This window comes from Cyprinus carpio, chromosome B17 (assembly GCF_018340385.1).
Source record: "Cyprinus carpio isolate SPL01 chromosome B17, ASM1834038v1, whole genome shotgun sequence".
Taxonomy (NCBI): domain Eukaryota; kingdom Metazoa; phylum Chordata; class Actinopteri; order Cypriniformes; family Cyprinidae; genus Cyprinus; species Cyprinus carpio.
The window spans coordinates 9,107,969-9,132,538 of NC_056613.1; the positions used below are offsets into that span (position 1 = coordinate 9,107,969).

The 24,570-nt window shown below is 37.5% G+C and overlaps 1 protein-coding gene across 1 annotated transcript in view; it reads left to right on the plus strand.

The window, feature by feature from the left end:
* Window positions 1-24,570, plus strand: part of LOC109100313 (protein phosphatase 1 regulatory subunit 37-like) — a 90,460-nt gene that overhangs the window by 12,449 nt on the left and 53,441 nt on the right. The window lies entirely within an intron of this gene.

Below are 24,570 nucleotides of genomic sequence, written 5' to 3' on the forward strand. Positions count from 1 at the left end.
ATACACAGACAGACAGACAGACAGACAGATAGACAGATAGACAGAGACAGGAAAATGTATAAATAGATAATCAGATATTCTGGCAAATATGCTCTACGAGTAAAACATTGTTGATGATTTGATTACCATAACCAGAAACCTTGAATGGCATATTTATTGAGAGTGAAACATTCTGATGCCACATGATCAGTCGATCACACCAGTTGATGGTTCCAGCAGCAGCACATCATGTATGGAATCATATTATAATTGCACCAGGTGTAAGGGCATGTACCCGTTTGTTTAATACATATGCATGATTGCATGCACTTTTGGTCTCCAAGGCAGTATATCAAATCTATCATTAATTTTTGAACAAATTAATCCACTTCACCATTACATAATTATTGGAGATTACAGTCAAGGCTGTTAACATATCAGTCATGAACATATACCGACTCGTGGATAATGACACATATTATTACTGCTAGACTCAGGGGAATGAACCGTAGCTTAGCGCACTGGGATAAAAATATATACATGTGTGACTGGGCAGAGTCTTTTGTTTTGGAGCCATTGTGTTGTGGTCTGTTGTTTTTCTCCAAACAACCCCCCCCCCCCCTAAAAAAAAAGAAAAAGAAAAAGAACAAAAAATGTTTTCTTCTATTGAAGTAGAAAAAGCAAAGGAACTGAAGGGAAACAAACACATTCCTCCCAAAAGTCAGCGATGAAAAAATGCTTTTCTCGTTTGTCTATGCCTCATGCACTTATAATAGCCCAATTAAGAAAAGAAAATGCTTGTTTTCTTTAGGTGTGTCAAAAATTGATTATCTCACCATGCGCAGACACCCCAATGTTCAAAGATTACTGCTGTTAAGCCAAATCAGGCCGTTTATTCACACTGTCAAGGACTCTCGAGCCCAAATTGCTCTAATAAGTGATCGTTTTCACACTTGTTTAGTTTTTAAAGTGCTCATGCAAAATACAATAAAAGGAAAAAAGGAATGAGGGCTGGTTATGGAGAGCATGCTGCTGTTCCTTTTAATAAGGGTGAACATGTCATCCATGGCAGTCATTTTTCTGATGGTGTTCCTTCTCAAACGTGCCTATGCAGCTCTGCATGAGCTCTAATGTCATTTAAAAAGATTAGCAGATTTGTCCCTCACTGCTGTCTGATGATGCATCAGCCAATCACAGCCCTGAAAAGATAAGCCTGACAGGGTGCGGAGCACTCCCATTCCACAGAAAAAGAAGTAAAGAAAAAGAACGGAACTGACCAGAAAAAGGGAAAGTGGCTCATATACATGTGGATGCCAGAAAAGGTCATCTCCGATGCCGGCCCATCATGCCCTGTCTGCATCCGAGCCTCTGACAGACGAGCAACAAAAGGATCCCTGCGTTTCTGATTGACAGCTTCTCTAATTGCATCCAGTCATTCATGACAATTTGATTAAAATATTACGCCAAAGTCTCGCCCCCTGTTTGTTCCGTTGCTCCAAATCTAATTTTGATTTTAAAAAAAGAGAGATTAGCACCACAAGCGTGACTGAGGATGCTGTTCACTTCTACATGATCTTTGTCACCGATGTGATTTTAACATATGTATAACTTTCGTTTCGCTCCCTTTGTTTTTTCCACCGAACAGAGAGAAGAAAAAGAATTCTATTTTCAGAGAAAATGCTAATTCGAAGCATCACTATAAGTTCAAATCACTAATACAGAGTAGCCATCCCAAGATTCTATCAAGGCCCTGCCTGTACCATCAAAACTTTGTCTAGTTAGGGACCTAAAATGGAGGTACAACCAGCTGAGGTGTGACCGTTAACACCACAGTGACCTTTTCTCCAGGAAACACGAATCACCGTGGTGAAAACCACATTAAGGTCATATCCATTTTTGACCGATCTAGCCTTTATTGCAATTAGGTGAACAGAGTATTAAGGCGTCAAAAAGAGAAGGCATCTTTGGATCAGTAACTCAATGTTTTACCTCAACCCTAGTGCTTACCTATGTTACCATGAATGAAATATGGTTCTCAGTATTTCTGATAGAGTGATCTCAGCAAAATAGAAATTGTTCGTCCTTGTTTTAGGTCATCAATTCAATTAGTTCATCCACCGCTAAGACTACAATAAATCTGAGCAATTCAACCTCTTCCTCCTGTTAGAACACCTCCTATTACCCTCCTTCAGCCCTCGTGGCTCCTGCCCTTCCCCTGAAGAAAAATAAATCCATTGTAATATGATAGCAGTGAGTGGGGGCTGATTGAGAAGGGGGCGACTAACAGCTAGGAGGATTTCGGAGAGGAAAAAATACATGTATCATTCACCTGATTTGAATTGTAGCTCCCTTTTTTGAACCTCTGCCAATTCATTTTGTACATTAAAAATTGGTCAGGGTTGATAAGATTCCATTTTCACGGTTGGCAATGCAGAACTGGAGAAAGAATACAATTACAGACCCCAGAGTAAACTCTCCGAATGTCAACTTGATGTAAATGATCAAGATCGGCTGCACAAAAGAACAGGCTTCAACTCCAACGTCAAACCCCCCTCCAACACTCTCTCTCTCTCTCTCTTCTCTCACAGAGACCTTTTCACCCCAGTGATTTTGCCCCCGCATACCCGATTATGTAAACCAAAACTCTGGTTCCGTCTGTTCTGAAAACATTGGCAAAAATGGGCATTTTTAAAATAGGAAAAGGCTAATTGACTTATAAAATGTTTAAAACTTTATTTTTTTTTTGTCAGCCGAACCCCTAAGATGTAAAATATTTACTTGAAAAGCCCCTAAAATTTTTATAATATTTGCTTGTTCACGGTTCTCTCATGAGTCCCATGACATGCAAGAAAACAGATAAAATATGAAAAAAAAAAAAAAAAAAAATTGATTTTGAGATTTTTCTATTAACTATATCATTTTTTTTTTGGCCAAGTTGTTTGTGTATATATACATCTAGTTACAATCCAAATATTTTATTATATTCAATTCTTCACTTTCAAACATTCAAACCCTTAAGTTTATAACATGTCACATTTTCAAGCTTTTATTCTGACAGAATATTGGTAAAAAAGTTGAAATATTTGTTGAAAAATTTGTGAATGTAAATAAAGTAAAGCTAGAATTAGAGCCGCACTGAAAACACAGTATTATAAGCTGAATGTGTGTAAATAAACACAGTGCAGCTTTTCACTTGACAATATACTTCAAATCACACTCTTTGATTTGCTAATCATGATTTAAAAAAAAAATATATATATAAAATATATATCTCCATCCATTTCATTTTTATTAACTGCAACCTAGTTTGTTTATTTTAATGGTATATAATAATTATATTATTATTATTATTATTATTATTATTATTATTAAGGGTTTAAATAATTATTAGCGTTTCATCTATTCACAAACCCTTGTGCAAAAAATCCTGCATTAAATGAATACCTTAGTATTAGATCCCATTCGTCATAGCCCTGGTGCTCTTGTGGGAAACGCAGGTTTGATTATGACTTGCAACATGTCCTTGTCCCCTTCCCCTTTTGATAAAAAGAAAGAAGAAATAGTCATTAATTGCATTTACTTTGCATTTCAACAGTGAAAGTCAACGTGAACTCTTTGTATGCTTTCTTAAATACAGCCACCGATAAATGTCTGGTAATGAGAGCAGTATGTAAATGTCTCTGGGCACATCAGAATTCAAATGTCAACCCTTTTGACACTAAGGCTGTTTGGAGAGACCTCCGTGCTATATTTCGCTCTGGTGTCATCACCCAGTGCCAGCCAGGGCGGAAGCAGCTGCATGGGGCGACACCTCATAATTACAGAGCCGTGCTACCGCCATATTATCAGACAATATTGGCCTTTCTCTACGGTCATCTCCATCTAACCTTTACAGACAGCTGCCCCTTTTTCTTTATCACCATTTATGCATATGTCCCCGCAACCAAACTGATTAGATTTCGATAATGACCAGCATGGCCCCATTAACAGGAGCTAGCATACGGACATCGAAAATAGGATGGAAATCAAGCGCAGGTCAGTCGTGCGCAACCTGTGTACAAAGCTAGCATTATCATAGGTGAGAGGTCCTGAGGAATAAAAGTACAAACTACATGATAATGCCTTAATAGCACACAGTGCTGCCTCATGGGTCATTGTCATAGTTTAACAAATAGTTTGGGCAACGAAAAGGTGTAAACATGAGGGTTGTTTTGTTTATAAGAGGATAATTTGTAGATATTTAGTTTGGAGTTCACTAATTACTGCTCAGTTTTTGTAAACAAAATGTATTCATCCTCATATCATTTAAAATCTGTATGACTGAATTAATTCTGTGGAACACAAAAAGAGGACATGTGTAATGGTTGCTATTTTCCATGCAACTTCAATGAATGGGATTTTCAAGCTTAAAAAAGGACACAAAATATAATAAATTATCAACAACAACAAAAGTGGCCCACACAGCTTTTGCATTAAATATAGTAGATAAATAAAGTTATTCACTGATATTTATTTTTCTCCATTAAGCTGTTATCTGCTGTAACTGGATCATTCAGTCTGGAGGGGAACTGGATCAGTATTTGTGAATGAATCATCATAATTGGTTTTATGAACTGGATCAGTGATTCATTGAAATGAACCAACTCCAAAGAATGAATTCTTTATCGTAGTATTGAATTTTGCTACTCCAAGAAGATACAGAACTTATGCAGATATTATGATTGTAGTGAATGATTTAAATATTTGTTGTGAGCATCTCAAAGTTACTGCATGAATTCAGAAGCATTGAATCATGGTGCTAGAGTCATATGGACCACTTTTGCCATATTTTTAATATGCTTCTGCATGTTTTTTTTGATAGACCCCATTTATTGCATGACAGTTGTCTGTAGAATTCCTTAAAATTCCATGGAATGAAAAAAGTCAAAAAGTTTTGGAACAGCACAAAGGTTAGTAACAAATAACCATTTTCATTTTTTTGCGAACTATCCCTTTAAACATCAAAACCTATTGAACATGAGGAGAATGCATATTTTGTAATCTTCACATGGTTCAGCAATATGGACATGAACACAGCAGAAAATACCCCTGCGGACCCACTATCAAAGTCACAAGGAGACTAGATTAGAGCAAATAGACCCTGTATCTGTTTGACTGCAGTAAACACACTGTAAAGCGAGTTTCACAGGCAGCAGAATGGGAATATGGAGGAAAAACAGAGTAGAGTCCAAACACACAGCACACTCAGAGGACTCGTTTTTTTAGTTACGCCGGTATCATCGTATCATAGCAGTTTGGCAACTCTCACATCTGTTGCACTGCCTACAGAAAACTTAAATGGCACTACAAAATAGTTCTATAATATTTTTGTCTGAGAAGCAACCCAAAATGGCACATCATTCATATGATTTTTTTTTTTTTAACTTGACTAATCACTGAAATTAAACGACTCAAAATAACGACTGATTCATGTATCCGACATTGCTGATTTCTAGAGAATAACAGCTTTTTGGGGGGTGTCTGTTAATTATAAACAAACAAAAAAAAAAAAGAAAAAAAAACATTCTGAAAAAAAAAAAAAAAAAAAGGCTTAGAACAACATGAACGGTACAGTAAATGATGGCAGTTTTTCATTTTTGGACAACCTATTTCTTTAAATGTTGGCTTACGCATTTTAACATGTCCACTCATTCCTGACTGTATACAAATGATTATCTGTCAAACACATAACAGAACCCCAAAACTTTAGCATAAAAGTTCCAAAGTGCCTCAGTGTGCGATGTAGCTTTGATGTGCTTTAAGTGGGCTGATGAATTTCAAGCATAACATCCTGCTTTCATGATGCTTAAGATCATCAATATTCATTCTGTTCTGACAGCCCCAGTCGACTTTGTGTAACAGTAAACGCTTTAAAGACTGCACGAAAAAATTGGAGGACGTCAGTCTGTCTTTGAGATGCGTTCATCAACCCAACGTTCATACGCGGTGTACACAACTCGCACTGGACACAGGTCCTCTGACTCTTCTGGAGTGGCTCGATGAAAATGGGAGTTGACACCATTTGCGAAGTGGAAATGAGGATAGGCATTGCGCATAGCTGGAGCGGATGCCAGGGAACTGACGATCTCTCACCCCGACTGGAGAAACAGCCTTTGACACCCGCGTGGCACCGCCGTCTCTAATGACCACATGGCCATTTCAAAGAGATAAAGAAACACGCTCCGACAACCATCTGATGGGCCTGAAGCCGCAGCGCAGGAAGAGGAAATGGATCGGAAGGGGTTACTTCATTATGCAGCAAATTAGAAAAATTCATAATTTATCATTACACCCAGCCGAAATGCCACCCGACTGAGCCTCACCCTGTGAAAAACATCACGCAGAAAGGGAAAAAAAATTACTGTCAGAGGCCTGCAGCAGCCAACGGGCAAAATTAATATGCAAATGTATGCAAGAAATTAAAAAGCAGAATTACACAGGCAAATGAGGTAGCTACACTTGAATTGTTAGGATTATGAATAATTACTGTGAATTTCCTGCTCCTAATATAACTTGTTTTTTGATAAACAAAGACTTAATTATCGAGATGCGCTGGAGAATTTCCGCGGCACTCATTAATCTTGCAGAAAAAACAAGTCCCCGGTGGCCGGCGGTAATGAAGAGAGCGTGCCCTGAATCGGCAGAAAGATCAGAGGCACCAGGGTGCCAGGGTAGCAGGAATGAGATGACAGTGCCACTGTCCCTCACGCGTACCCAAGAGTGTCATAACTTCTTCCCCTAACTATCAAAGGGACTTATTTATGCTGGCAACCGAGCCATAAGTCCAATTTTACGAGGCCTGCAGCGCTTGAGGGATAGTATGTTGATGCGCTCTGGAAATGCCACTTTTGTCGGCTTCCCCAGCTTGGTCCCCGCTGATAGCGAACGGTAATGGACCTGAAGGTTTCTGGCAGACGAAGGGAGTTGGCACACTGTATCGCCAACCTATGGGGGGTCCATTGGGGCCAGGCACTTTGGGGACACGTGCCATAGGTCTTCGGTAAGGAGCTGGAGTCCGGTGGTGCGGCGGGGGGTTGAGTCTTCCCGGATGACGGGGGAGCAGATAAACATGGACGCACGCTACAGATGGCTTTAATGGGGCCTGCAGGTACTGTTTGTTCTTTGGGGAAATCAGCAATCTTCCAACCTTTCCAACCACTCTGAGACAGACAGGACGTATACACAAAGCCAAACCTGCACATGATAAACAGAGGATGAGAGAGATCGAGAGAAACGCACACACAGAAAGGCACAAACACAAGTCAAGGGCACACTCCTTCTTGGCTCGCTTGGTGTCATCTGATCTGCTGCGCTGGTCCCAAAAGTGAAATCTGAACCCAGAATGAAGATGAATCCAGGGCCCAAGTCTGGCAACAATATTTTATTTATTTATTTGACTTGCGCTGAAATATATACTTTCTTTGTTTCTAAAGGCATATATAAGGCACTTCAGAGACTAAGAAAAATGACAGGGTTATTGGCATTAGGTGAGGTGGTCGTCCATCTCCAAGACATCAAAACAAACCCAGAACAGACTGAAGAGTTAATAGAGGACTTAAGATGACACAGGAAGATTTTGAAAATCTTGCTCTGTGCATCTGCTTCCACCATGAAATACAGCTATATTGTAAAATGGATAGTTCAATGCTCATTCAGTTGGACATTCATTGGTCAACACAGGGGTCCACAAGTCAGTAACTGTGATGATGTGAAACACTTGATTATCTTGTGGTAGGATGGCAATTAAACAGCATGATGTCATTAATATCTATATGCTGACAAAATTAAGCAAGCTATAAAGTTATCATCACATGATGCCCCTATAATTCAAGATACGAGGACCAAAAAAAAGGCCAAGTATATATATTTACGTCATGTAGATTAGCAATAGAATATGAGCAAGAATGCTGTTTTTCCCCTGCAAATTGATTGCATACAACAGTTCAGTAAGGGGCAAATTCATAAAGGCAGTCACTTGCTTTGTTTCTGAATGAATCATTTTTTTTGGAAGTATCGGTTAAATGTACAACTGAATGACTCACTCATTAAAGATATAGTAAACACAGAAATGAAAATTCTGTCATTAATTACTCACCCTCATGTCGTTCCAAACCCATAAGATCTTTCTTCATCTTCGGAACACAAATTAAGATATTTTAATGAAATCCGAGAGCTTTCTGACCATGCATAGACAGCAACATGTGTGTGTGTTTTAAAGATTCACTAGTGTATCGGTGCATACACACACACATATATATATACACATACATACATTAAGGATATATATAATATAATATAATATAATATAATACACACACACACACATATATATATATATATATATATATATATACATATATATACATATATATATATATATATATATATATATATATATATATATATATATATATATATGAAGGATATATATATAATATAATTAATATAATATAATATAATATAATATAATATAATATAATATAATATAATACAATAACAAATTATATATATATATATATATAAACTTTTTGTAGGTCAACAACAGATACTTTTGTATCAATTAGCCAACACTGCTCTCATATCCCAGCGATGTCAAGCTTTAAGCTGACAGGGGGCTTTGATGCTGAGATGTTGCTCTCCAATGGAACACTTCCACCCAACACTCACCTATCACCACACAGATAGCCCTGATAGACATGAAAAGCAAAATATATCTTTAAGGAAACCCTGCCATGCCCCATAAATTACCTCTGAAAATCTGAAAACAAGCCTTTTCGACACTTGTCAGAAGTATCATTTCGGGAAAAGGGGGGTATGGAAATTAATAGGCAACAGTGACGGAGAAGAGAGAAATAAAAGAGTAGAGGTGGTTTTAATTTTCAAAGGCTGTTCTACCAACAAGCATGCCACAGATTATGTTAAATCAATCTGAAATAAGCACAATGGTCAATTTGACTACATAATCAAGTCTTACTTCCTTATAAATAAAACAGATATTGTGACTGAGGTGCAGATGTTAGCCGTAAGATCCCTCTTGTTTTGTAGAGCCTCATGAACAATGCTAGTATATTAACTACAAAGTGGCCACAGGAGGTCATGGAACCTCCAATATTAAGAGACCACTAAGACCCAATTAGAAGCATGGTGACCCAGAGGACCATGGCCCTTTCTCTTCAACATACCCTCTGTAGAGCTTCATTACAGGAAAGATGCATGGATCTGATCTCCAAGGACATTTTGGACAAACCATCATCCCCTTAACACATGCACACAAACACAGCATTAGCACAACATCCAAAAAAACAACAACAACAAGCAGGCTTTATGTCCTTGATGAGTTAGGCATGCATGCAATTAGGCGCAGTGGAAAAAGAAGAGACAACAGATGGTAAAGTGTTGAGTCCATGTTGAATGCCATGATCTGGTCAAGCAAGGACATGGCAAGCTGGTGATTACACCAGCACCCAAAAACAACAACTGCATTAGAGCTGAAAATGAAGTGATAACTGTCGTGCTATAAGACAGGCTACAAGACTGGCTAGTAGGGAATAGATTACTGAACAACATGTTTTATGCTGGTCTATAATTGACAATGTGCAGTGTTGTAAGGGGAAGCAATGGACTAATATTTGCACTTAAAGAGACATTTCACCCAAATCACCCCAAAATGACAATTCTGTTTTCTCACCCCAAGTTGTTCAAAATCTGTATGGCTTTCTTTCTTCAACAAAACAAAACACTACACAAGCACACAAACTTGAAACAAAACAAAAAGTAAAAACAAAAATAAAAAACAACGAAAAGTATTCAAAACAAAATCTAAAAACAAAAAAAGTAAAAAAAAATAAAAAGGAAAACTCAAAACAAAAGTTAAAAGGGTAAAACAAAACAAACAAAACACACAGGCTGCAAAAAAATCTAATTCACAATGATGAGGTGAAGAAAATGAAGACAATTTTCATTTTAACTAACAAATTCTTAACAAAAGCTAAATACACTGTAAAAAAAATATTGTACTGGTCATTTTTTTACAATGAAGTGTAAAAAAAATGACGTACACCTGTAAAAAATAAATATGGAACATTCCCTCATATTAACAGTGCATTGAGCCCTGTTTTCACAATTTTGTGTAGTAAAGTGAAGTGTAGTATGTGTAAAACAATATATACCCAATGCATAACAATTTAATAGTCTTTCTAAGAGTATCTCAGGGTGTATGAATAAACAGTGGTAGAATGCAGCACTCTTGCAAAGGGCTTTCCAATAATGTCCATTTCTCCTTCAGTGTCTTATAGAAAGAACTGCTTTCTAACTTCTCGGGAGCCCTAAAGACATGTCTCTGGATATCCTGGCAGAGAAATGGCAGTAAATGTGTTTGACCAAAGATCTGAGTCCCTCAAGCCAGAAGGATCTTGTTTTAATTGAAGCCCAGTCCAAACCAAAGCACCAGGATTTTTAACACATGGTTGGGAGTTATAAATGCTAATTTACAGCCCACATTTTGCCAGAAATGTGCCCCTCTAGATACTTAAAAAGCAAAGATTTATACCCACATTGCACTGGACATTGATGCGATGCCAGTTATTGCAGGGCACAGGGGCATGTTTTCGCCCTTACACAGAGGCAGGGTGGGATCTGCTAGGTTGGAGTCGTGCTCCATTTGCACAGTGAACATGAGGTTGGCTGTTAACGGATGTGATTGCACTGTGAAGCGAGCGGTTTGTGTGAAGAGGTGATTAACATAGGTGGGAGATCGCACGTATACGTGTCATCAAGAGGAGCTGTTGATTCTAGCCTGGGGACCAAAGGCAGTGGTTTCTTAACTCATGTACTATATGTGTGTGTGAGAGAGAGAGACAGAGACACAGAGGGTGTGTTTGATTGTTCTCAGCAGGCTAAGCGCAGAGAAAGAGTGCAAAATGATTAGCCAGTCTTTCCTTTATCATTTGAATTTGGCAACGATATATTATGATTTGTGTCCCATTTAATCAATAAATTAAGTTAGCTCTTTCATGCCAAACTTGCATATGTCATGTAAATTACCACTGAAAATAACTGACTTTTACCATAATCTGTAAAAACAAACACAAACCATGTACTGTAACATCTAGATAACCTTTTCCGGCCATTAAATACTCTTATAGTTCAAAAAGATTAATAATTTTATTAACACAAATGTTGTATTTAGCAAATCTCAAAATTAATATCAATTTTCCAAACTTTAAATGATGCATAAATTCAGTTGAGACTTATTTCTAATTATAGAATTTTGAAAAAAAATATTTTGAAAGTTTTTTAATAATTTTGTTTTGTGAATGTTGTTTTTAGTAGGTTTTTATATATATATATTTCTATTTAACATTTATTATCATTATCGTTGTTTTTATAATTTATATTTTTGTGCTTAATCGATTTATTAAACTTTTACAAAAATACAGGAGAATAGTGAAAAAATACTGTTCCCACTCCACCCCAACCAAATAAAATATTTAGCCATATCAAGTAAATATATAAAAAACATACAATAATATAAAGTATATATAAAATATAAAGCATATATAAAAAGAAAGTAGCCATATATCAAGTTTACACACATAACTGGACAAACAAAAACATACAAAAATCAAGTACATACATACATACATGGGTATCCACACACCCCAAAAAAATTCAGTATTTCACTTTAATTTTATTTTTATATTTTTAGTAAATTTAGTATTTCAACATTTAAAATAATGAAAATGATATTTAATAGCTTTAATTAACAAACACTATTTCAACCATGCAAAATTCCATCCAAATAGACTTCTATTGTAAGTGCATTACTACAAATCCAATTTTTTTGTTTTTACAGACAAAATTATTGTCTGTGGTAATCAATAGCATGCCACAGATGTTGTCGACAGCACTTAACTTGTTTTGAACTTGAAACAATCCTTTAAAATCTAAAAGGATAATACAGTTAACTACTCCCATTCCCCTGTGCAAATGTGCTTTCCTGCATTTTCATTTCATTAAAATTAAAACCGAGCAAATACACCCACTCGTATTTCTACCTACATTTCAGAGAAACATCTTCCAAAGCGGTTAGCCAGGCTCATGCTGTTGCTGGCAGCCGATTGGCTGAAGTGGGGTGAAGGGAGGGAAGTTCACTAGGCTCATGGACTCCTCTGAGGAGTTCCCCTCGGGGCAGTCTTCAGGCAAGCTTCAGGACAACACCAACATGCTATCACCACCCTGTGGAAAAACAGTCTGGAGAAGACTGCACTATCCACTGCTAAGAACCCATCTAATTGTAAATTTATAGATGCATTAAAAGTTAACATTACCCTGATAACTATTTCCATGCCAACCACAGGGAACAACTGGCATTGTGTTAATAGACATTTCAGTACCCGTAAAAAGAGACAAAGTAAAAGGAGGTTACGATGAACTACCTATCTGAACAAAGCACACATGGAGTTTCATCATTCAGTGAGGAATTTAACATTGCCATACACACACAAACACAAAATCAACATCTAGCGAGCTCTGATTCAACTGAAATGCTTCATGCTCACTGCCATCACTTTTAGCTGGAGCTTCCAGTCAAAATAAATAGCAACTGATTGGGGGGTGGGCTGGTCTTTTTGATTAGCCTGCCTTTTATCCTGTGTGGCAGAAACATTAAAAAAAATCAACTTCATTACAGTATACAGCATGCTGTTTTGCGGCGGTGTCCGTGTCCTACTAGCCTTAAAATGAAAAGACACGCAAGTCACAAATTGTTACGTGCAAACCTTGCGCCTGATGAATTTATGAGTAAACTACAACCTCATTCTTGCAAAGAGATGGAGGGAGGGGGATGCGAGAGCAAAAGAGAGTGGTGATAAACACAAGCGGACTGGTTTGAGGCCACATTTCCATCCACAGAGGGCAAATTCAACATGCATTTAAAAGGACAGTTCACCAAAGATGAACGTGCTGTCATTTACTCATGCACCCTTTTGTTGATTCAAACCTGTACGACTGATTTTCTTCTGTGGAACACACAAAAAAAAATACACTTTGATTAATGTACTTTTTCCATGCAGTTATAATGAATCAGCATAGATGTTTGCAAGCTTCAAAAGGAATGTAAAAGTACCATTAAAGTAGAATGGTAACACTTTACTTTGATGGGGCCCTTTAGACATTCTGTTGACTAGAAGCAACTTTGCAAGTATGTGAAAACTTATACTAACCCTAACAGTTTTCTAATAATTGACTTACACACTAATGTCTAATAATTGACATCCTGTATACAGTAGTTGCAAAGTTACATATAGTCAACAATTTCTAAAGGGGACCATCAAAATAGTGTAACCAGTATGATAAAAGAAGTTTTATAAAGCCATATGATAGCTTTGTGTTAGAAATATAACATTTTCAATGTTCATTTTTCCCTACAGTAAGCTGTTAGTCATTGCAACCTTACCACTGAGAATCAAATCTGTGAACAAATCATTCAGACCGGGGTTTTTTTTTTTTTTTTTTTAACAGGATCAATATGAATCACTAAAAAGTTCTGATTCAAAATAATAATTTGCTCATTAATCTGCATAACCTGCTATTTCTCCAGACACAGTCTTAAAGGGATAGTTCACCCAAAAATGGAAATTACCCCATGATTTACTCACCCTCAAGCCATCCTAGATGTTTATGACTTTCTTTTTTCTAATGAATACAATCGGCATTATATAAAAAAGATTGCGTGGCTGATCCAAGCTTTATAATGGCAGTGAATGAAGGTCGAGTTTTTGAAGCCCAAAAAAGTGCATCCATTCATCCATCATAAAAAGTATCTCCACATGGCTCCGAGGGGTTAATAAAGGCCTTCTGAAGCCAAGCATTTGTGAAAGAAATATATCAATATTTAAAAAAATCCAGATTTAAAACTTCTGTTAGCTTCCGTTATCTGCCATTCACGCGCATTCATGAGAAAGTGACGTTCCAGCGGATGTAGGTGTAGTGTTTTTCTTACACAAATGCATTGCTTCACTTTAGAATGCCTTTATTAACCTCCTGGAGCCATGTGAAGCACTTTTTATGATGGATGGATGCACTTTTTTGGGCTTCAAAATCTCCACCCCATTCACTGCTATCATAAATCATGGAAGAGCCAGGACATGTTTTAATATAACTCTAATGGTATTCATCTGTAAAAAAAAAAAAAGAAAGTCATATACACCTAGGTTGGCTTGAGGGTGAGGAAATCATGGTATAATTTTCATTTTGGGGTGAACTACCCCTTTAACATAGTGGCTGTGTTTATGCAACTGGCCCCATAAGACTTGAAATTTGCAACGCGTTCTCGTTCCCAATGTGTCAAAAACCGAATCACGGTGAAGTGCCTTGTGCATCACTATTATCTGCTTGTTATGCGTTTTATATTTTTGATATGTGGTTAGGTTTAGGGTGGGTTTAGGTGCTCAAAATACCTAATATTTAATAATCATTTCTATTTTAACAGACACATACAAATAATTAAGCATGTGATAAATTTTACTTTACAAATAAACAAGTGTGGAGACATTTTTAAAAGCCATGGCATTCCTATTTGGCACTTTATGTGGCTTTTTGTTATTTGGTGCCTGAAAATGTTCTCACTTGCATAACATTGAAAAAGACTAAAGAAAAAAATCACTTGTGTTCCACAGAAGAGAGAAAGATCACAGGTTCAGCATGTTACGAGGGTGAGTAAACGATGACAGAGGTTCTATATTCAAACGAACGATTCCTTTAATACTACAACACACACTCTGTGTTTCTACATGGATATCGAAGGCATATTGATTTTGCTAATGAATTCCAAACATTTCACATGAGTGAGAAACACACAGTGTGTAATTAACTTCTCTCCAGCCTCACTCTCCCAACGCTGCAGCACTTTCGCTAGAGCCGTGCCACTGGCCTATTGTGTTTACCATGCGTGTGTGTATGTGCGCACACGACACTGTCCTCACTCTCCCCAAGGATGTTGCAGCAGTAGCCATCTAATGAAGTCCCACAGAAGGGAGCTAAGCCTGTCTTGTTTTTTCATGCTCTCCTTTTGGGCCAAGAACTTAATTGGGGACTGAGTATCCAATTAACGCTGAACGATTGAGGGGACTCATGTGGAGAGCATAAGGTGGCTCGGCTAATATTGTTTGGTGCCGCCTTGTACGGGAGCAGGAGACGGTGGAGGTGGGGGCTTTAAGTGGGTAGGAGGGTGCTTTGGGGAGGGTCTAAATGGAACCATAGTTTAGCCTAGTGGCCAGAGGGACGTTTAATATCGAGGGACACTGATCGTTTACAGTAAGTGCTCGCTCCTTCTCCACCCCTGTCCAGCTGCCGCTGTGAAAAACCCATTAGTGTGTTTATGAGCACGGAGGACACTGGATGTTCAAGCAAACAAAGCCGAATGTCCTTTCCGGAGACCAGCGCAACTAGGTCACAAACAAATGTGAGGACAGGCAGGCGCTTCTTTGGAGAGGGAAAAATCACATTAATGCCACCGGGACAGGGAGTCCCTCAATCCCTTCTTCATTAAAACTAAATAAAAAAAAGCCAGGTCATTTATCTCCTTCCCTCTAAAGCCATAAACACAAATAGGTTCACTCTCCTATTTTTCCCTCACTGAGTACTACAGCATATATCATTGACAATAAAAGTCTGCTTTTCGTGATTTACTGTACTAAATTGGAATGTAAAGAAAGAGAGAGATTATAGGGGTAATTGGAAGAAATATGGTAAGGATAATGACACCAGGGTTGCCATTAAATTGTCCGTTTTGAAGAAGGGAGACGCACCGGAGAGGGCCACTGGCCTACTGTCGGCCGCCAGTCAATGGATTTAATAAAAACTAGCCTTGCATAATAAGTACGCCAACAATGGCGGGTGAACCCTGGGGGGTGTGAACCCTCAAAAGCGTTTCAGCTGGGTCCTCAAATAACAAACGGATGCTAGATCATTGTGTCTGTTATTAATTGGATTACAATTAGCCAGATTTAACCCTTATTAATGGGGCTCTCGTATAGATGACGTGGCAGTCCCCAGAACACCCCTGCCGGAGAGGGGCCCAACAGCGGTCTCAGGGTGCAGTGGGAACCTGGAGGATGACAGTGACAAATCATCACTAAATTACAATAACTTCACGCCATCCCATGCAAGGTGCACACAGAGGAAGGGAGGGAGTAGAGGAAAGAGAGAGCATGACTATATAAATCAAGACATTCATCCACAAAAGGGCATATAAAGTGGAAGTGCTTATGTAAAGGAAACATATTAAAGAAAGGGAAAACACGACATTTAGTGAGAAAGAAGGGAAAAAATGCATTATAAAGAAAATCAGACCAGTAATTGTGCATGTTTATGAACTACAATTAGAGTTGTCAGTATTTGGAACTAAAATTGGAGGATGCATTAATCCCCCAGATAAACAGATTATTGTAAAATAATGTTTAAAATAAGGAATAAAGTCAACTTGTGAAAGATAAAAAAACAATAAATGTAAACTATTTTTAAGTTTTTATAGAGACTTTTAGCATTTTGACATTATTCTCAAAAATATTAAGCTTATATTTATCCCAGGAATTCTCATTGCTGTAATGCATCTAAATGTTTTACAGTTTAGCTATTTTTTTTCTCAATAGTGATATAACTATATATATAGATATATATATATATATATATATATATAGATATATATATATATATATATATATATATATATATATAGATATATATATATATATATATATATATATATATATATATATATATATATATCTCTTTTTATTTAATGTAACATTTTATTTTGATAGTGTGGTGAAATAAGACCTGGGCATGATCTTACAAATTCTGTAAGAACCATTTATTTGTACATCCTAATACAGTAATAAACAAAAATTTGGAAATTATTTAATTGGTTGCTTCTTATCAACATGATCATAGCAGGTGTATATGTAAGGCTTTCTAAATGTGTGCATGTTACCAAGGGGACAGTAACCAGGGCACGCTCAGAAGCACCATGGGAGAAGGGGAACATTATTACTGTGTATTCGGCTCAAAGCCACCACAGGAGGCCACCGTACCACATGCAGGCAGACTTATCATCAAAAGTGTTCCAAATGGCTTATTCATTACATTTGGTGAGGGGGTTAGTCGATCACACAAAGCAATTTCTGCTTCTCATTCGGACAGTATGCCTTTGTTTTTTTCACAATGTCCTTACAAAACTCCAGGAAGCAAATGGACAGCAATGAGACACTAAACATTTGAATGGTTTTGTAGTTTATCTTGCTTGCTCTCGACCCATATGCAACAGGAAAAACCCTGATACTAAATCTGCTCGCTGACACTGCTCACGTCCACAAACCAAGCCTCTTCCGACCTCCGGCCTCTCCCCCATGACCTCGGTATGTATAATGGTTTACGTCTTCACCTTCAGCAGCGCACCGTATGTATAACTGCTCTTTTGCTTCTACTTTTTGTCCTCCCAGCAAAGAACCAGTAATGTTAAGGACGTCCTATTTGAATGACACCTCTATTGTGTCAGTGGAGGCAGTGACAGCGGTCCTTTGGACTTGAACATCAACTTGACCTCCTCGCCTGGATCGGATATCAAAACACAATGCCATCTGGCCCAAGTTCTGCCCCCAGTGTGGGCTCAGGAGCGCAAGGTTAATATCATACGGTTAGGGAGCGGAATAGAGACTGCAATTATCTTCAATTCCAGGACAGAAAATCCTATTATTTGATCCTCGGTCTGACAGATGGAGTGGCAGACACATCCTCTCCCATTCCTGAGCAAACCAATCTGGTGGCTGGAGCCACAGCAACAGAGCAAGAACACAATGGTGGGAGAGGGCAGAGGGTCAGCAAGGTTGGCCCTTTTTTGTGTCAAGGAGGAGTGGTGCTTCATGAAACCTGAGCTGGTCGCTTCTTCTCCTCCCCGCAAGCCGGACACCACAATAGAACCCGCAGGGCTGATTGAAGCCCTCAAGCATTAGCTGCTGCTGGGGGCTGGAGAAGCTGATGACGTTATACTATGGGAACCACTCTCTCAGAGGGCTCTCGCAGCCTGACGGTTCATCATCATCATCATCGCAATTCTGGAAAGAAAAAAAAAATTGCAAACTTACACATTTTTATCTCTAGAGAGCATACAAGTTCAATACACAAAATATTATAAAATTTATTTTGCACTCAATCTGACAACAAATTGCAATAAATTACAAAAAAATATTTTTCAATATTTAATTATACACACACACACAACATTTAATGAAAATTTATATATATATATAAAAAAAAAAAAAACACACACACACACACACACACACACACACACACACACACACACACACACACACACACACATATATATATATATATATATATATATATATATATATACAATAAAAGATGAGATATGTACAGACCAAAAGTTTGGAAACATTACTATTTTAAATATATTTATAAAAATATTCATATATACATACACACACACACACACAGTACAGACCAAAAGTTTGGAAACATTACTATTTTTAATGTTTTTGAAAGAAGTTTCTTCTGCTCATCAATCCTGCATTTATTTGATCAAAAATACAGAAAAAAATGTAATATTGTGATATATTATTACAACTTAAAATAATTGTTTTATACATTTATTTTACTTTAAATTATCATTTATTTCTGTGATGCAAAGCTGAATTTTTAGGATAATTATCACATGATCCTTTAGAAATCATTCTAATATGATGATTCATTATCAAAGTTGGAAACAGTTCTGCTGCTTAATATTTTTTCAAAACGTGATACTTTTTTAGGATACTTTGATGAATAAAAAGTAAAAAAAAAAAAAAAAAAAGAAGCTATGTTTTTAAAATATAAATATTTTGTAATAACAATATACACTACTGGTCAGTAATTTGGGGTCAGTAGTTTTTTTTTCTTTCTTTAATTTAAATAAAATCAATACTTTTATTCAGCAAGGATGTGTTAAATTGATAAAAAGTGATAGTAAAGAAAAATATATTATTAGAATATATATTATTAGATTTTTTATTTTATTTTGAATAAACGCAGTTCTTTTTAACCTTTTATTCATCAAATATATTAGACAGCAGAACTGTTTCCAACACGCATAATAAATCAGAATATTAGAATGATTTCTAAATGATCATGTGATAGACTGGATATTACATGTGACACTGAAGGCTGGAGTAATGATGCTGAAAATTCAGCTTTGCATCACAGGAATAAATTATTTTTTTTAAAGTATATTCAAATAGAAAACTATTATTTTAAGTTATAATAATATTTCACAATATTACTTTTTTTTCTGTATTTTTGATCAAATAAATGCAGGCTTGATGAGCAGAAGAAACTTCTTTCAAAAACATTAAAAATAGTAATGTTTCCAAACTTTTGGTCTGTACTGTATATACACACACACACACACACACACATAATTAGTAACATTAAATGTACAATAATATTATCATTTTAATATTACATCATAAAATAATACGAGCTAAATGCTCTGTTTACATGCTATTCTTTAGGAAAAAAAAGAAGAAAAAAAAAGTATATACTGCTGTTTCTTACCAATCCCAAGAAAACAAGAAGACCTTAAAATACTCTAAAAAACACAAAAACAAGACTACAATAACTAAAGGTAGTTCATAAAATACTGTGACAAATCCAGCCACAAGATGACCACAACAGTGGTGTTCGACTGCCTCAGAATAGGCACGCCATGTTCCATAGGCCACATGCAAGACATTGCCCCGGGCATACCACAGGCCCTGTGCTGAAGAAAATATCTCAGCTGGCTGCTGAACCTTTGCCTACAGTTACTGTAGCAAAACTGATGAACCAGAACAAAACTACTAAGATGGACTGGACATATAAATTGCACTTTGGCAGCCAATCCCTACATCACTGAGCTCCACCGAAGCATTGACAGTATCATAGCAAACATTTCCATCAGCACAGCCATCTATCAAGAAAGATAATTGACTCCCTGTTAATAAAATTATGTTCACTGTCCCATAAATTGCTTGAATAAATACGTTTTGTTTCCTTAAACGACACACCCAGCATGAAGTCCATTAGACAGTGGGACCTAATCGAATACCCGTAGCTCGCGAGCAAGCATCCAGGCGTATTTTTTAAGCAGTGTGATTTTGATATCACTGAGAGACAACGATCACGGGCTAACGGAGCGGAACGCAAGCTTTAACATCCTCTTTAGGACCCCTTCAGAGTTCATTAGAACATCAACCGGCACTTCATTAGATATTTTTCAGTGGGCATGAGATACGTGTCCATGTCACATTGATTAAGACTCCTGCCTCTTCTATTTTCTCGCCCATGTCACCAGCAGTTATTGGGTCCGTGCTTGGCACTCATCACTTGTTTGAGACATGGAGAGATTGAGGGAGTCGTCTGAGAGAGTCCTGATGAACGGCACGGACAGTTCGGTGTAAGAGAGCTCGCCTCACGCTGATGAACATGTCTTTTTGATGACCACTAAACCCACTCAACTCTGCTGCCAAGGGTAAATCGAATTAAAGATTGCAATTTGGCCCGCAGACTTGGCACTTTCGTTTTGGACAAGTCTTTTGCCTGGAGGATCGACAGCTTACGAGACACAGTTTTTTCAACGCACAAACAGTAAAAGCACACACCACGTTTGCAGAATCCAGCCCATAATGCGGAAAAGAAACTGAAAAATCAGTTCATTTATTTATTTTTTAGAGTTTCTCCCATGTTTCCCCCAAAACAGAAATTAAGTGTGTATCTACATTTTATCATGTGTAGTATCACCTTTGAAAATTGCAGGTAGTGGAGTGTTTAACATTCTCTTGTCAAGCATACCCCTGCTGGGACAATAAATGCCTGTCCAGTTTTGCTCACAGCGGCGGCGGCAGATTAGAAACAGCAGGAGGATGGTGTAGTGTGAATACAATACCGATAAGAACGCGCGTCTTAGCCCCATTGCTATGCCTTTCCTCGGTGAATGTGAGAACCTGCTGTTTTCTAATATTTACACACAACTAGAATCGCAAATGTACCATAACTGCATTGAAAGAGCTCTTTCTCTCTCTGCCATGTAAAATCAGTATATTTCTTTTTCCATGTGTGGGTATTTCGGAATGGGGGCACATGGGGACGGGAATAAATACAAACACAATAACAGTGAAATTTATTTCATCTAAAGGAGGGGAGAACGAGAGAGAAGGAAAAACAGAGCTGGTGTTGATAAATCAGAAAAAAAAAGAGAAAAATAATCTATTCTTTTTCACCCCCAAAACACACAAATGAATATACGAGCCGGACAAATTTATCAGATGCCCTTACAGAAAAGAAAGGACCACAACAAAGTAAAAAGTATGAAGTCTGTGATTATAGTTAGCTTGGAACCATCATTGACGACCTTTAAATTCTCCACTGTATGACTGCAGCCTGCCAACCACCCCCTCCCCTTAATAAGATACTAACATTCAGCTCTGAATGTTGAATTTCTGTAAGACAAATGAATACCACTGTATGCTGAAATATAAAATAAGCATAGTTTCCAAAATGCAGCCATAAGTTCCCAAAATCATTTGGCACCGGGAACCGATCTAACATGCTTCTGTAAAACAGTAACTTACATTCAGAAAAAGTAAAACCATGAAGTAGTTTAAATATACTGTATATACACACACTACTGTTCAAAAGTTTGGGGTGGGTAAGATTTGTTTTACTTTTTCCAAAGGAATCGCACCAAGGGTGCACTTGGTCAAAAATCCAGAAAAACAGCAACACTGTAAAATATGATTAAAACTTTAAATAACTATTTTATTTTTATATTTTATTACTTTTTAAAACAAGAAGCTGTGGTTTACAGTGAATTTGTAACAGCTAAGGGAGCGTTGTTAGGCAAAATGTGAAGCGGAGTTCCTAAAACCCCCTTGGCTGTTATAAATTCACTGTAAACCATAGCTTCACGGGGCTTATTGCTTTTATAAAACAGTTATTACATATACGTAATAAGGTTTCACAAAATAAAAAGGAGCAAATAAAGAGTAATGATATTGACACAAAAAATATTCTTCAGCCAAACGATGTAGTTCCTCAGAAAGGTTTGTGGTTGCCAAGCAACACACAGACAAAAACAAAGGAGTAATTTACAAAAGCTTCGAACACAGCTCAATCAATCAGAATCAAGGACCGGAACTATCCGTTTTATAAGATATATTTTTATTTTTTCTGTAATAGCAGCCATTAGTCTCATGCTACTTCAGAAATCATTCTAACATGCTGATTTGGTGCTCAAGAAACAATTTCTTATTATTATGAATGTTGAAAACTCTCGTGCTGCTTAATATTTTTGTCGAAACTGAGATCCATTTTATCAGGATCCTTTGATGAAAAAAAGATCAAAAGAACAGCATTTATTTGAAAGAGAACTCTTGTAACAATACAAATGTCTTTACGGTCACTTCAAACCAATTTAATGCACTCTCAGAGAATTAAAAAAAAAAAAAAAATCTTACTGACCACAAACATTTGACGCTAATAAATATCATGTGTCGCTAATAAATAAACATATAACTATGAAATTGTCCTTCTGCCAGTCCCTGTGATTTTGCTAATCTTTATTAAAAGCAATCATTAACTATTTTAATATAATAAATAGTATAGTAAATGAAGATCCTTCTTGCAGTTCCCTAATCCGCAAAGTTTCAAGAGTACAGCTAGTCAATAAAAGCCAAAAGTTTCAACCCAAGAGCACAAGTAACCATTAATAACAACCGACCCCCTTCCAAAATGTTGAGGAAAGCAGAGAGCCAGTGAAACCTCTGCATGGAGAAATTATTTTCCAGCATGCAGCCATCCAGCAAACCCTAACAGCCCAAGACAAACTCAGAGAAACTAAGACAGTGGATATAAACACAGGTCAATCAATGGCCACAGTCAGGCCCATCAAAGCAGCATGTCCTCCGGTGAGGTACAGGTGGTTATGTTGTGTTTAAGGTTTGCCTCCCCCACCCCCCAGCTGTGCAATCATTATGTACTACTGCCCCCTACTGCGGAGCAATGGCTGTGCGCCCTGAAGGTCAGTGGTGAGGAAGGGGAAGAAAGCACACAGGGGTGCACTTTAGTCCTCACTGTTGGAACAATCGATGCTGGCATCAGCTCAGGGCTCACGCGGCTCCGCTCTGAAAATAAACATTAGGAGAAACATCTTCCTCTTTCACTGTTCTTGCTGGGCCAACAGTGTCTTAACTAGAGTTAACAAGGAAACCCAGGCTCTGGTCTCCCTCAGCAAGGAAACCAGAGAGGGTGAAAGGTGGGAGATTGGCCTCAGAGGAGCTCTGAAATGGGCAAATTGGGTATAAATACACCAACGATGGGTTTTGTGTACCTGGTTGGTTTGGGTTATTTTATTTTATTTTTTTTTGCTACATCTGACCTAGAGCAGAAGATGATGGACAACTGCAATAAGCTTAGTGTTAAAAGAAAGTTCAAACTTTGGGTTTTTTGGGAACTACACAAATTTAAGTTTAATTTGGAATGGTTTGGCAACTCCAGTTAATGTCCCTTACTCAGGTTTTAATGGTTTGGCTTTACTGATAGGACACATCAAATTTCACAGATCACACTGAAGCATTGATAAATTAAATTCAAAAATTCAGGTTCATCAGTCTGAAACGCTACATATTTACAGCTCTCTTCTGATGCTGTATAATTTACGACAAATATTGAACAGATTGATTATTTAATTTGTAAGCAAAACAGACATTCTAATTGCAATACAACCAAATAAATCAGAATGTGAATAAGAATCAAATCAAAATCAGAGTAAATCATGAGATGTGTTGATACAAAAAAAAATAAAATAAAAATACACATGACTGAGTTTGTTTCAATCTATTACAAGTGCATTTCCCCAAACTCTTGGAAAACATCTCTGCTCTTCCAGTCACGACCCTGTATACATGCCATATCTATTATTCATGTATTCTAACCTGTCCTCATCAAATTATTCCTGTCCCCTCAATGTCATATCAATTTTACCGCGATTACAAAGCTAACAATTCAAGATGACATTTGGACCTAAAAATACGCCTGCGAACGCCGTTGGTGCGTTATCAAAACCAGCGATAAAGTTACAGTGCATAACAAGTGGTGGAGCCACAACTAACTTTTAATGATAGCTCTTTGAAGCCATTTCCTAGCGGAGAACAGGAAGTTAAGAAAGACTCAAGCGCAAGTGACACAGAAAGTAGGACCCAAGTACTAGTCTTTTGTCTCCATCTGATCAAATGGCAGTCGAGCGGAAAGGCACAGAGCCCCCTTCACCAAACGCACGTACCCAGCTCAGTGGCGTCTGCCACACGTTTGCCTGCCTCGATGCAGGTATCAAAGACCAGCTCGCCTCTCCCACAGACGTCGGAGTGCCAGCCGCACGGCGGCTTTCATAGCACAACAACAAGGGGAAAATGTGGCGGGGGAAGAGTCGGGACTCTGAGCTCCTTCAGGGATTTCCTT